Below are 16,765 nucleotides of genomic sequence, written 5' to 3'. Positions count from 1 at the left end.
TACGTGGTTGTAACTACAGCTCTCGACCTGTGGTTAGAAGCATAGCTTCTTGTTAATAAGACATATGGTCTTAAATTATGCTCTTGGGCACAATAAGCAAGCTAACATGCAGTACAATCTATATCTTCCAATCTTCATGGACTATTATAACAATGTCCTTACTACCTTTCTGGGCCTTGAACGTGATAGTTGCATTGCTGTCTGTGGAGGGTCAGAAAGCTCTTGGATTTCATCCCAAATATCCTTCCAATATTTGTTCTGAAGATGATCGAAGTCTTACAGGTTTGGAATAACATGAGAGTAATTAATGACAGCATTTTCATTTTTGGTTGAACTATCCCTTTAAATATATAAATAATGAAGTCTTGCACAGAAAATGTATGAATGGCCACTGTTCTGGGAAAAATAAGGTGGACTTTTGTTTAACTAATGTGGTTCAAACCGTAGTATAGGTAGATGCCACATTTGACCGCTCTACACTCATTGATGTGTCCACCATCTTGGAATGGTCAGTGTGTCGTCACTCACAATGAAAGTTAATGAGTTTCAGGATGCCACAACATTGCACAGCCTCTGGTCGTAAAAACAGCCGAAATTTAATTTCTGAAGAAATTGGATGAACTGAAAAAACAAATTTGCCTTGATCTTTTGACATATAAAAGGTCATTGAACTACAAAAACATCCTGTAGGTTCCAGAACTGCGAACTTTGTTGGTAGTCTAAAAACAGCTTATATTGAAGGCAGTCAAAACGACAGCTTTTGGGATATTCCTATGTTTGATATATTAACTGGTCAATTAAGCGCCACCTCTGCAGAAGATCGACATCACTGCCTGTTTAGCAGAGAGGCGAATGTGTAGGTCTACGCAAAAAAGCAAACGATAAAGATGGCTCTGAAATAGGGTGACCACCTGGCAATAGATCTGTTGCGGGACAGTAGATGTGCTTTTGCGGGACAATGCGCGACACGTGTGAAACAGATATTGTTTGAACATTAATGTGTGTTGGCAGTGTATGTACAAATCTACCCTATAATGATAAAAATCCATGCAGTGGTTTTTAATTAATCTGTAAAAATAATATCCTCTTTTTCAAATCGAGCCATTCTCACACGCACAGAGGCCGCTCCCACGATAGTTGATTGACATGAGCGTCTTACCTCAGATCAGCTGTAACAGTCCAACCTCCATTGTTTTGATGACAGAGCAGGGATGTAAGTTAGACAAGAATATGTCTGATTGAGCGATTGAGGTGTTGTGTTGCTGGATGCAATAATGAACTCCTGACATCTGAGACGCTGAACATGCAGAGGATTACGTTTGTTTGTCAAGGGAATGTGCCTTCCGATCTACATACATGCGTCTATGTTCGCGCAAACCATTCGTGAATTGATCCGACTTTACCTACAAGTAAAAGGGTATAAGGGTTTTTTTTTTAATGAATCTTTGCGATCGCCTTTCCTAATAATGTGCTAGTTAGCAAGTTTAGCGGATAAACGTGGCTAAATGCGACTAAAGTAAACAGGCTCGTCACTCCACAGAGAGAAGAGAGGGGCGGGGCGAGCAGAGCTCATTTGCATTTAAAGGAGCAATCCCCTCAGAATCAGATTTTTGCAGAGCTCATTTTGACAAGGTAAAAAGGGTGTTGTTTTACACAACCATTGAGAATTTTAATATACCAAAGTATATTATAGACCAAGGGTGCCCAATCCTGTTCCAGATCGACCTTCCTGCAGAGTTTAGTTCCAACCCTAATCAAACACACCTGTCTGTAATTATCAAGTGCGTCTTTAGATCCAAATTAGCTGGTTCAGGTGTGTTTGGTCAGGGTTGGAGCTGAAACTCTGCAGGAAAGTCGATCTCCAGGACCAGGGTTGAGCACCCCTGTTATAGACTTTTCATTAAGACCCTAAAGAATCATATCAACTTGTGGAAAATGGGCATCCGATGACCCCTTTAAACGAGCTATTAAAATAAGAAGAAGGTTGTGTCAGAAAGCTGCATCCAATTTTTTTAATTGGTTAAAATGAGTGGAGAACATAGTGTTTTTCAGTGTGCGCTCGACCATTTCTGTTGATGGTGCTAAATCACTTGATGAGGTCCGCACATTCTTTGCACAGAAACTGCAAGAAAAAAAAAAAAAAAAAAAAAAAAGAATGAATAGAAAGCTTTCTTAAAAAGCAAAATAATGCATGTACGTTTTCTTAATATTGCAATTAAAAACCAACAGACAGATGAAAATCCGGGACATTTTTTCAAAATGCAACGTGCGGGACAAAGTGTGAAAATGCTGTGGTACAATGCAAAGCGGGATGGGTGGTCTGAACTTTATTTTTAATGAAGTTCCAGACCGCGTCAGTAAAAACTCGATCCTTTGTTTACTTCACTTTACCATGGATTCGATTATAATTACCCATTGCGTCAGCGACGTAACACCCTTATCTCCCGGTGAACCAAGGTTACATCAGCAACCGGAGCGACACAATTCAACATGGATTTTCAAAAAGACCAAAACTAAAAGATGATGCTGTGCCGACTTTTATTAATCTGACAGTGATGTCGCAACAGAAGTGTGAGTAACTGTTTTCATTACGTGGTCACTATTGCTTTGTCTCTTAATATTCGTTTGATATGTACTGAGGTATTCATGTGTTTTAAACCTAAATCACAGCAGTATCCGTCTGGTACGCTGTTGGCAATCAGTGGGCCTATACTTTCTAGTCTACAATCCGCCATACCTATTCAAACAGAGCGTTCTGCTGAGGGGGGATAGAAGCAGGACAGAAAGTAGCCTATTACTTCTAAATCATGATGTTTTTTGATGTCCAAATCTTGATGACATTATAAGTGGACCTCAGAGAACAGAACAAAATACAGGTTTACAGTACAGGTTTTTAAACTATAGTATGTTTTAAATGTCATGATAACTAATGGATTTGCCTTGTTGTGTTGTGTTAGTTTAGCTAAATCATCTGCTGAAGTCAGATGTATAGATAGTCATACATGCATATAACTAGTGTTGCAAACGTACAGGCAACTTATGTGTTCATGGACTGTCGTTGACCATTCCAATATGGCGGACGACTTACTTATAGCAGCCTATAGAAACAGATGCAATAGGGCATCGACCTATACATATTTATGGTTCGAACGACAGAGACGCAACCGTGTTCAGGGCACTGTGGTGGTTAATCAGCGAGTTATGTTGTTGTACTGAAATTGTAACCCAGACCTGTGTGTTATGGCAGGCTGGAACTAAACTCTGCAGAATGTTGGCCTTTAAAGAGCTGGACTGGACACCCCTGCCCTATGTGGTATGCTTTTGATGGCATTGGTCCTGGTTAAGGAGTGCTACTTTAAGGTGGTAAAGATGTAATGTTTAATATTATGAACCTGAAAGTTTTATTCAGTGAGTGCACTACCGTAACATAGACGAAAGAAAGAAAGAAAGAAAGAAAGAAAGAGAAAGAAAGCCAGCAAGTTTTTTCTTTTTAAAAACAAAAGGTGACGAACATTCCAGATCATTACAACCTAATTTAACCCTTGTGTAAGCCTGCAGCCATGCTCGTTTTCATATTACAGCAAGTCAGTTCAATACGCTAATCTGACTACATATTTCATACTGCTCAGATTCAGTCTGTAATTCTTTTAACGTTGGGCTGTGCAGGCATGCTATCATTGTAATAATAGCATGGCCACACAACCTCAGATGCCTCTGTACTCAAACAGACCCCGGGTAATTTGTTTAATTTACTCATACTGGACAGAGGGCCGAGAACAGACTGCTGGAAATATCATGTTGTCTTCCATTTGCATATATCACGCTACAATATGCCATGCACGTCACAGTAAAAGGTCAATAGTGATGATTTTGTGGCCACTCATACATGCACACATTAACAGAGATAATGATACACATTTAACTCTATTACAGTAAATAGTTTTGGATGGCAAGTCCAGTTATTGCAGTGATCTTTTTTGACTTTTATTCTGTGGTGCTCGACCACAGAATTTTCTCAAACTAATTTATTTATTGATATACTAATATTTATTTATTTATTTATTTATTTGTTGATTTCTAATGGCTTATTCATTCTTATTTTTTGTAACAATTTTATTGTGATTTTTATCTTCTAAAACTACATTAGCTATATTTTCAGTATCACTATATATTTGTAATAGCTTTTTTGTTTTATTTTATTTTATTTTAGTATTTTATTTATTATTTGTAAATTTATTTTTGTGGTTGTTATCTTCTAAAACTCTATTAGCTATATTTTCAATATCACTATATGTTTGTAATAGCTTTAAATTAAATTAAATTTCATTTCATTTATTATTTGTAAATGTATTTTTGTGATTTTTGTCTTTTAATACTCCATTAGCAACATTTTCAATATCACTATATATTTGTAATAGCTTTTCTTTTATTTTCTTTTATTTTATATTTGTAAATTATTTTTTGTGATTTTTATCTTCTAAAACTACATTCGATATATTTTCAATATCACTATACATTTGTAATAGCTTTTTTATTTCATTTTATTATTTTATTTTGTTTTATTTTGTTTTATGTTATTTTATTTTATGTTATTTTATTTATTATTTGTAAATTTATTTATGTGATTTTTATCTTCTAAAACTCCATTAGCTACATTTTCAATATCACTATATATTTCTAGTAGCTTTATTTTATTTTATTTCATTTCATTTTATTTCAATTCATTTATTATTTGTAAATTTATTTTTGTGATTTTTATTTTCTAAAACTCCAACCTATATTTTCAATATCACTATATATTTGTAATAACTTTTTATTTTATTATTGTAATTTTTATATTTATTTATTTTTTAAAACCTTTTACGTTCTTATGCTTCACACTTGTTTTGTATTTTAAATTTAGTGGAAAATCTTAGAATAAGCTAATGCCACAGTCCTGTTGTGACAACATGCCCCAATTAAACAACAAAAAGAAGTCTCTCTCTCCCTCTCTCTCTCTCTCTCTCTCTTTTTTCTGGCCAATGGTGTTAAAATATAGATTTATGCAGTCAAGACTTTGAAGTATTAAAGTATCTACCCTGAGAAATATTCTCTAGAGTGAAATTTCTGACAACTGGCCCCGATTCTTCCTTTTTAGGGCTGCATTCATTCAGATGTGTTCATTTGTCAAGTGTCAATAAGACCCTTTCATTCATCATCCTGTGAAACTTAATTATCCGAACCTTTTTGTTGTGAAATGACATTGTAAACAGAGGGCATAAACAAACTTTCTTTATTTAACTCTACACCATTGTGTGGTTTTTATGGATACCTTAGCAGATACCTTTCATCCTTCCTACTTTGTTTTTCGGAGATCTGGGGAGCTTGTCTGAGAGGATCTTCAAACACGTCAAACAGAATGATGGGATGCTCTTTAGAAAATCACTCACTTTATTTTAGTGCGGTGAGGAGGTTTTTGCTGTCAAGCCAAGCGGCAGGTCATTTGACTGAGATAGCCACAGGGTTTTACACATCAAATGCAAATGCTATCTGGCTTTTGTTTAATCCGCCTCATCAGGTAGCTGAGCACAGTGCAGATCAAAACTCCCCCACTGCCCTGGACATTTGGCACCGAGGACCCCTCTGCCAAATCTGCACTGGAGCTTCAAAGCGACCTGCTATGTCACCTGTGGTTTAAACACAGTGTGTTTGTCCACCTGGACCTCACAGGCTGTGCCGAGGTGGCCCTATCTGTTTATCACTGATAAACCCAGCTAATTAGTCTTAAAAGACTAAAGTTTGCCCACTGCTAAGAGCAAGGTTACTTTGAATAGTTTAGCTTAGTCCATTGATCTCCCTTTAAAGGAAAAAAATCTGGCGTCAGATGTTGATGATTCTCCTTTATGATGCCATTTTATTACCAGTCATTAAATAGATATCAAGTGACTCATCTGAATCCTTAAAGTGGCGATTATGGTTCACTTACAAATGGTGATTAAAACCTATTTTACTTCTACAATTTAACATGTTAGTGTGAAACAGGATGGTGAATAAGAAAAATGTGACATCAGGGTTCAACTGTAATTTTATGAAGCTACGAGAATGCTTTTGGGCCTTGAACGTGTCTATGCAGGGCTCAGATTTCATAAAAAAATATCTTAATTTGTGTTCTGAAGATGAACAAAGGTCTTACGGGTTTGGAACAACATGAGGGTGAGTAATTAATAACAGAATTTTCATTTTTGGGTAAACTATCCCTTTTATTTGATTGAGTTGGAGAGACGTGAAAGATGAGAAAATAAAGAGAGGAAGAGAGAAGGAAAAACAAGAGGTTCTCTGCTTGTCGCACAAGAGATTGTCATCTGTGAGTTAACAGCTAGTTATGATGTCTGAGCCCATCCAAGACCCAAGCTGATTACATATTTGACCTGCAGTTTAATGGTGAGAGCATTTTTGTTACATTTCCAAGAGGAGAGTCTGCACTCCATGGAAATTGAAAAGCACTTGAGCCACATGACCAGTTTATCTCACCAGTAATGGAGGGGAATGACAATGCAGGTCATCCCGCAGAATTGGCCAAGAGACAATACATATCAAGCGCGCTCCATCCTGGACACAAACAAGCTGTACACTGCACATGTTCTATTTAATTATGATTCCTACAAATCACATTATCTGTTGTAGTACACACTTCACCAGAGGCAGTTTTGGCTTATTAAGTTGATTGCACTAAATGAAATTATATGGTGTATTAAAGGTATGTATTGTTTTAGGAGCCAGAGTTTTGTAGTAATATAAAAACTTTCGTGTTCTGTGATCTTAAACTTCTTGTGTAATGGACTCCCCACAGTCCCGTCAGTTAAGACTCCATATCAAAACCAAACAATCAGTGTTTAGTTATTTACTGTATACATTCATACAGTTATGTGTGTGTTTCTGTGTGTGTAGATTTTTATTTATTTATTTTTAATAAAGTCCCTTGTGCTCACCAAGCCTGCATTTATTTGATCCAAAATACAGCAAAAGCAGTAATATTGTAAAATATTTTTACTATTTAAAACAACTGCTTTTTGATTTAATATATTTTCCTGTGATCAGATCTACATTTTCAGCATCATATGGTCACAGTTTATTTTATTGTCCAGTTTTCGCTATTAGCAAACCATTAAAGGAGAAGTCCACTTCCAGAACAAAAATTTACAGATAATGTACTCACCCCCTTGTCATCCAACACTGTAAAAAATAAAAAACACAATTTGTTCAGTCAACTTAAAATAATTTGTTACCCTGCTGCCTTAAATGTTTAAGTTCAGTCAACTAAAATAAGTTTATTCAACTTGAAATGTTAATTTGTACTAAGTAACAACTTAGATATTTGTGTTTGCTAAACTTAACAGATGGGTAAGTAACCCAGCTGCCTTAAAATTTGAAGTTGATTCAACTCAAATATCTAAGTTGTCTCTTAGTATAATTTAACTTTTCAAGTTGAATAAACTTTTTTTGAGTTGACTGAACTTAAAATTTTAAGGCAGCCAGGTTACAAATTATTTTAAGTTGACTCGACAAATAGTTTTTTACAGTGAAGATGTACATATCTTTCTTTCTTCAATCGTAAAGAAATTATGTTTTTTTGAGGAAAACATTTCGGGATTTTTTCTCCATAATGGACTGATATGGTGCCACAAGTTTGAACTTCCAAAATGCAGTTTAAATGCGGCTTCAAACGATCCCCAATGCTGTTGTAAACGATCCCAGCCGAGAGAGAAATTTCAAAATCATCCTACATCGTACCGACCCAGTCTTTGCAACGTGAACGGGCAAAAAAAATCAAACACCCTTAACAAAAAAGGTAAAACAGCGATATAGGATGATTTTGAAGTTGAGGGAGAACATGAGATGGGAGTTTTGCAACATACCCTAACTGTCATGAATAGGAACAAAACAGAGTTCAGGCAGAGTAAGACAAGACAAGCGTTTGATATTAAAAAGTATATAAATTGTATTATTTTTATGAAAATAACCGATCATTTTGCTAGATAGTTTTATTTCTTCCTCGGCTGGGATTGTTTGAAGCTGCATTTAAACTGTATTTTGGAAGTTCAAACTCGGGGCACCATATCAAAAAAATCCTGAAATGTTTTCCTCAAAAAACATAATTACTTTACGACTGAAGAACAAAAGACATTAACATCTTGGATGACAAGGGGATGAGTACATTATCTGTAAATTTTTGTTCTGGAAGTGGACTTAATGATTTTTGCATCAGTAAACTCCTAATTTGCTGCTTATTAATAGTTAGTAAAGTAGTTGTTAAGTTCAGGTATTGGGTAGGATTAGGGATGTAGAGTATGGTCATGCAGAATAGGTGCTTTATACGCACTAATAAACAGCCAATATGTTAATAATAGGTATGCTAATAAGCAACTAATTAATAGTGAGAATTGTTCCCGATACTAAAATGTTACCACTTTTATTTAGTAAGGATGCTTTAAATTGAAGTGATGATAAAGACATTTATAATGTACCAAAATAATTCTATTTCAGATAAATGCTGTTCTTCTGAACTTTCTATTCATCACAGAAACCTGAAATAATTCTACTCAGCTGTTTTCATCATCATCATCATCATCATCATCATCATCATCATAAATGTTTCTGAGCAGCAAATCAGCATTAGAATGATTTCTGAAGGATTGCGTGACACTGTAGACTGGAGTAATGATGCTAAAAATTCAGCTTTGAAATCACATGAATAAATTATATTAAATAGTAAAAAAAAATTAAGAATGTTACTGTTTTTGCTGTACTTTGGATCAAATAAATGCAGGCTTGGTGAGCAGAAGAGACTTCTTTAAAAAACATTAAAAATCTTACAGTCCAAAAACTTATATATTTTAAAGTCTTAACTTTAAACTAGTACATTCTTGCTAAAAAATTTCTGTGATACAACCACAGTATTATTTGCAAAATTATAGTGGGTTTGCTCCTTTTCCATGACTTTTCCAAGAAAAATGCTGCCATGCTGATACTGGTAGAATATTGTACAGCTAGAAAGACCTCTCAGCCAATCAGATTGAAGTACCAGAAGTAACTGTGGGTGTGTGTGTGTGTGTATCGGGGCATTTCCTCCAAGGAGGCAAGGGAGACAGTGCCACCTAAAACATTGGATGAGAAAAAAAATGTGTAGTACAAAAATGTGTAGTACTATCATTAAAAAGTGTATATATCACTTGTTTTTCTAAAGAAACATTGTCCATAAGTGACATCAGCAGGTCTGTTGCTTCCCCTGAGCCCAGTGAGTTTTAACAGACCCCCTAAAGCATGCATTGAGTTTGTTGGAGGGTAATTGTAAATGAAAAGGGGAATGTCATGTCAGAGAAGGCAATGCCTCCATCCCGATATGACTGGTTATGTTTGGCTATGGTTGGTTAATACGATAAATCCCACCTCTTGAGTTCGTGCACGTTCTGCATTCACAAACCAGTCTGAATGAACCATAATAATGCTGTTAATAGGAAGACTATTTTTAAAACATAACTAAACAACTCACACTTCGATATAACCACTTATGTTATGTCAAAATAAGACTTAAAATGGCATGAAAACATGATCTGTTGGAGTTTTTAGCTTGGTGAAATTTAAAGTAAATCTCCATGTCTGCTACCAATATTTACAGAGATTTGATGACTAATGATCCAAAATAGTTAAAAGTTAACTATTAAATAGCTGAATGTAAGCTCCTTAATAAAAGATACTGTTTAAATTGTTACTGCCTTGAGTTTGGAATAAATGTAAAATGCTTAAAAACACTAACTTTTCATACTTATATTCCATATTATATTCCATTTGTTTCACCATAACTCACAATTTCTGTTTCACAAAACAAAACCTAAATCTTGCCAAATATCCTCTGGAGTACACGTCCCCCTGATTAGGATTTATTGCTTTAGGGCATTAAAAAAGGAATGTGGCTTTAATCTCAAAAGTTAACACATCACTTCCTTTATCTGAGAACATCAAGGAGGTCGAAGGGCTGCTTGTTTTACTCCAAAATAGTTAGGTTACCTCAATATAAATGGCAGAGTGCTTTGCAACGGTCCTGCGGCTGTAGTGGGGACATGTGACCTTTTCATTTGGCATTTGTGCCAGTGCCCTGCTGGAGAACACGGCTGTCATATAGGCATCCTTGAAGAGGGGGTGGCAGCGCCCGCCCGCCTGCCTCTCTCTCCCGCCGTAGTCTGCTGTGCCATGTGGAGACCCAGATGTAGCAGGCAGAGTAATCCACGCTCACACACTCATGAAAGTGCCCATCTGGCCCTGTACGTGCACACTAAGCCCTGGGAGTACACACACGCAAAGCACGGGCGGACGGGGGACCACCATGATATTAGTGGGTATCCTGTGGCATTTATTGACTCCTGTATGATGACTTTCTGATGGAAAGTTTACATATATACATGTACATACAAGACAAAAACGCATGTGTATACAGTACATACATATGTGCATTATTACGTGCAAAATGCAACTGTGCATGGGCAAAAATGTGTAGCGGATTCCATGCTTCTAGAAAGGCTTTCTTATAGATGTTATTAGATGCTATTATTAATATATTGGCTGTTTATTAGTGCTTATAAAGCACATATGCTGCATGACTGTATTCTACATCCCTAATCCCAATACCTAAACTTAATAACTACCTCACTAACTATTAATAAGCAGCAAGTTAGGAGTTTATTGAGGCAGAAGTTGTAGTTAATGGTTTGTTAATAGCGAGAACTGGACCTTAAAATAAAGTGTGACCGAAGTTTCTTATTATGAGAATTTAGAGGGTCTAGCTAAATCTGTTAAACAGAACAGGGAACATCAACATACTTGTGGTCTTGTAAAATATATGTGGTCAAAACAAGAGTGCTAGAATTAATATAGATTCTTTATATAACAGTATGCTATATTATTAAATAATAATAAATTGAGGTTTATATATATATATATATATATATATATATATATAAATAAATATATAAATCAATTAACAGAATTTGTTAAATTGTGTATGTTTCATGATTTTAATTAATTAGACATGTTTTTTTGATTAATACAATTTAATTTAATCATTAAAACAGTCAATAAAAATTCAAACTTAAATAAATAAATAAATAAATAAATGGAATTTGTAGGAAAATAAAATGGATTTTACAAGATTAATTAAATTGATAAACTAATGTTTTATGGCTTCATTTATTTATCAGAAAAAAATAAATAGACAACACTGTATTTCTGGAAAAAATAAAATAATATATATTTTTTAAATAATAATAATAATAATAATAATAATAATAATATATATATATATATATATATATATATATATATATATATATATATATTTTTTTTTTTTTTATATATATAAAATCAATTAATTAGATATGCTTTTAATTTTTTGTATTTAATTAAATGGAACCCAGAAAAACAAAACAAAACAAAACAAAACAAAAAAAAAACCCTAAAAATTAAAAATATAACAGAATTTCTGTTAAATTGTGCACGTTTAATATTTTTAATTAATTAGACATGCTTTTTGATTAATACAATTTTATTTAATCATTAAAACAGAGTCAGTAAAAATTCAAACTTGAATGAATGAATGAATGAATGAATGAAAGAAATTTGGGAAAAAAGTAAAATGAATTTTTTTAGGGCCCTACAATTGTATGTACAGTGCTGTTTAAAGGTTTAGGGTCAGAATTTATTTATTTTTTTAAATAAATTAATATTTTTATTCAGCAAGGATGTATTAAACTGATAAACTAATGTTTTATGGCTTCATTTATTTACCAGAAAAATGTAAATAGAGTTTTTTTATTTTTTTTTAAATATATAAAATCAATCAATTAGATATGCTTTTAATTTTTTATTTACTTAAAGCCATTAAAATGGAATCCAGAAAATTAATAAAATAAAATAATAAAAAAAAGAATAATAAAAATAATAAATAATATATATATATATATATATATATATATATATATATATATATATATATATATATATATTATATATATATTAAATTAAAAAAAAAAAAACAGAATTTCAGTTAAATTGTGTACGTTTCATGATTTTAGTTAATTGGACATGCTTTATGATTAATACATTTTAATTTAATCATTAAATCAGAGTCATTAAAATTACAATTTAAAATGAATTAACTTGTGTAAGTTTCATGATTTTAATTAATTGGACATTAATTCAAATTTAATCGAATCATTAAAACAGTCAATAAAAATTAAAACAGAGATAGATAGATAGATAGATAGATAGATAGATAGATAGATAGATAGATAGATAGATAGATAGATAGATAGATAGATAGATAAAATGGAATTTGGGAAAAAAATAAATGGATTTTATAGGGCCCTACAATTGTAACAAATTGTACAGTGCTGTTTAAAGGTTTAGGGTCAGAAATATTTATTTATTTTTTTAATAAATTAATATTTTTATCCAGCAAGGATGCATTAAATTGATCAAAAAGTGACAATTTTACGTCATTACAAATTGTCTATTTTAAATAAATATCATTATTTTGAGCATTCAAAAAAATAAAACTTACCCCCAAACTTCTGAACGGTAGTGTATATCAGTCATGCCAGTAAAATAGTTTGGAATAAAACTAAGTACAAAAACACACGCTGAATCTTTTGTGAGCCACATTACATTGGTCTTTGGGGGAAGGCACAGGAGGAAGCCCTATGAGACAGGAAATACTGAAAGATATCAAATAAAGAGCATCCATTTAAATTATACACACTCTGTGATACATATACACACTCTACAGATAAAGAAAAGAGATCACGGAGTGCTCCCACTCAGCTCTCAGCACTTTTATTAACATGCGGGAGTACAGTAACTGAAGTACAGCGCTCCACCTTTCCATTTATGAACAAGCTCAACACCTGTTACCATGGTCTCAATCCTCATTACTCATGTCATTATGATATTGCTACATTATTCAGTGCTGCAAGGTAGTTTAAGAACCTTACACTTGTTCTGAGCACAGAGATGAAGAACAGACAAGAGATTTATACATCTTTATACAGTATTTATTTAAAATGGCTCAGAAAATATTTATTATGAGGACATAATCACTGCTTACGTTTGTTTCTGGCAAACTGGAAAAAAGAAGATATTTTTATACCTACTGTATTTGCTGGTTGAAGTAATAGAAAAGCAATCCAAAAGAAAAACAAGAAATGTATGACTTAAAAAGTACAAATGTTTACTGAGTGAAAAAATACTTTTTATATTTGGATTGTATCAGCACTGTTTCTGAAAGTCCTTGACAAATGAGCTCAGAAGTTCCCTTGAAATCCCTTGAAAAAGTCAGACTATTAAAAAGTGACATGTGCAATGAATTATATAAAACTATTATATGGCAAAAGTGCTTTGGGGTATTGATAAAGTAAATTGATAAAGCTTTGTACCAACTCGACTGTACTGATTAAACACTGTTTTGATCATAACATCAAAATCCATCCAAGAGCAATAGAGCATCCATTCATTTTCAACCCAGGAAAACAGAGCGGCGGCATCATCCATTTCAGTTTTTCCTCTGCTTAAGCTGGGTTTCGTCTGCTCAAACTATCGCAGGATCTCTCCAGGCATTTAAATAAGTCAGTCTTTTTTTTCTTGCACCACAGGTCTCATTCCCTCTGGTCATATTTAACCGTGGAAGCCCTGATCGTCTCCTCTCAGAGCTTACAGCCAAGTGGTTCCTCTCTCCCACCAGTGGCTGTGAGTCCTAACCTTTGACCTCTGCCGTGGCGGACTACCTCAGATCGGTATGGACTTCATGATCTTCAGATCTGCGAGGTTGGAGGCTAAAGGAGCTTTGTTTTGCCCGCTGGAGTCGGTGACTGAAGTAACTGCACAAGCACCTTTGGAAAAAAAAACAAAAAAAAAAACACATGATTGTCAGCATTTGTAGGAGCACTTAGTAACAAGTTAACCAAATATCCACAAGTCAAATATAACATTTCTGCTTGGTTTTCTGGGTTTGGGATTGGTAAAATGTCTCTTATGCTTAAAGGATTAGTTCACTCCTGAATTAAAATTTCCTGCTAATTTATTTAACTTCATGTCATCCAGGATGTTCATGTTTTTCTTTCTTAAGTTGAAAAGAAATTAAGGTTGTGAGGAAAACATTTCAGGATTTTTCTCCATATAGTGGACTTCAATGGGAAATAACGGGTTGAGGGTCCAAAGTACAAACCCAGTGTTTTGGACTTTCAGCCCGTTGATCCCCATTGAAGCCCACTACAGAATAAATGAAATATTTATTCTGTAGTGAACTATTCCTGCATGTATTTGAGCAAAAATACAGTAAAACCAGTAATATTGTGATACTATTACATTTTAAAATGACCACTTTCAAAAATATTTTAATATATTTTAAAATGTAATTTATTCCATTAATTTATTCCATTAGTCTCAAGTGTCACATGATTCTTTAGAAAACATTCTAATTTATTTCTCAAAACAAAACAGAAAATAATAATAATAATTGCACAGATTTTTTGTGGAAAACATATATGTATCATCTGATGAATAGAAAGGTCAAAAGAATGGCATTTATTTGAAATGGGAATATTTTTTAACATTATAAATGTGTTTAAGAATGCAGTTATACAATTTTCCATTGTTTTCTCTATTATTTATATGACTGTGGTATAACCTATTTCAGATTAAAGTGCTCCAGAATGGCATTTAAATACAATACAAAACAAAACAAAACACAAAATCCACTCTCCAGACTTGCTTTTTAGGGTTGCAAACCAAACCAAACCAAAACCCAAAACAAAACAAAAAAAATAATTTCTCCAGACTTTTTTTTTTTTTTTTTTTTTTTTTTTTTTTAATTTTAGAGTTGGTTGTAAACAAAAAAACAAAACTAAACAAAAACGCACACACACACACACACACACACACACACAAAATCACTCTCCAAACTGATTGTTGATTGATTTAGGGTTGCAAAAACAAAACAACAAAAATAACCATTCTCCAGACTGTTTGTCGTTTTTAGTGTTGAAAACAAAAATCTAAACAAAACAAAAACGACAACCAAAAATCTACTCTCCAGACTGTTTGTGTGTAGTTAGACTGTTGTTTTAGGGTTGCAAACAAAAACAAAACAAAACAAAACAAAAAAAATCCACTCTCCAGACTGTTTGTGTGTTGTTAGACTGTTGTTTTAGGGTTGCAAACAAAAACAAAAACAAAACAAAACAAAAAATCCACTCTCTAGACTGTTTGTGTGTTGTTAGATTGTTGTTTTAGGGTTGCAAACAAAAACAAAAGCAAAACAAAAAAATCCACTCTCCAGACTGTTTGTGTGTTGTTAGATTGTTGTTTTAGGGTTGCAAACAAAAACAAAAACAAAAACACAAAACAAGACAAAACATAAAATCCAAAACAAAACAAAACAAAAACAAATATCCATTCCCCAGAAAATCCACTCTCCAGACTGTTTGTCTGTTGTTAGACTGGTTGCAAACAAAAACAAAACAAAACAAAAACGACAACAAAAAATCCACTCTCCAGACTGTTTGTTTGTTGTTAGACTGTTGTTTTTGGGTTACCAACAAAAACAAAAACAAAACAAAAAAATCCACTCTCCAGTCTGTTTGTCTGTTGTTAAGACTGTTGTTTTAGGGTTTCAAACAAAAACATAAAACAAAACAAAACAAAAAACAAATATCCATTCCCCAGACTGTTTGTCCTTTTTAGGGCTGCAAACAAAAAACAATAAAAACAACAATTCTCCAGACTGCTTGTCCTTTTTAGGGTTGCAAACAAAACAATACATTGTAATGAATGTCATAATCAAACAAACCAAAACAAAAAAAAGTTGATTGCTTTTCACATTTTCCAAGCGGTTCTAAACCAGAATAAGCTGTAATAAGGATTAGACTCCACAAGACTAAGACTAAACACTAATAAGAGCTTAGAAGATGTAAAGATGAATGTTCATACTGATTGCACAAAGTTAGAACTAGTGGTAATACAGAGCGGACATAGCTCTGTAACACATACAGTAACTGCTCTTGCATGTTTAAGCAACCTTAATCTCATTATTACCCAATTTGCCTTCCCTCTCTCTTACGGGTCCCATGGGAGCCCTAAAAAATCCTCTTGAGATCCATAAATGACCAGATATGCCTTTCTATAACAATTTATTCCCTGCTTCCCTACCTCAGGCAGAACATAGCATACTGGCATATAGCATATTGGATCCAGGCAAGCTATCGCCTTAAAAAGACATATCACAGACCTCTAAGTGAAATATCACCCAAACTGTCACTCTGCCACATTTAAGTAACTGTATAATTACAGAAACAGTTTAGAAAGTGTTGAGGAGAGATAATAAGAAAGGTAGCAAAGCTGAAAAAATCTGCTCAGAACACCTTCAAAGTGAGACACACATTTATGAAGTGCTATCAAAGTGCCAATTACTACAGTGCTTGGATGACTTCAGTTACCCTGCAAACGCAAATATTTGAAAGTGCGATAAGTGAACGGTACGTGCGAGGCTGTTTCTTTCATACCTCTCGTATTTTCAGTGTGATCTAATCAAGAGAACTTTTCATTTACAGTAAGTAGCAGACAATAACGCAATAATCGGTCAATAAAGAACATGTAGCACAGTCTGCAGTGTCACGAATGATCATGAAACAAGTCACCTTGTAGTCTCAGAGACCTCAAGGGTGGTGTCAACTAAAAAACA

This window comes from Labeo rohita, chromosome 6 (genome assembly GCF_022985175.1).
Source record: "Labeo rohita strain BAU-BD-2019 chromosome 6, IGBB_LRoh.1.0, whole genome shotgun sequence".
NCBI classification, from domain to species: Eukaryota; Metazoa; Chordata; class Actinopteri; order Cypriniformes; family Cyprinidae; genus Labeo; species Labeo rohita.
Note: the sequence above shows the minus strand (reverse complement) of the source record.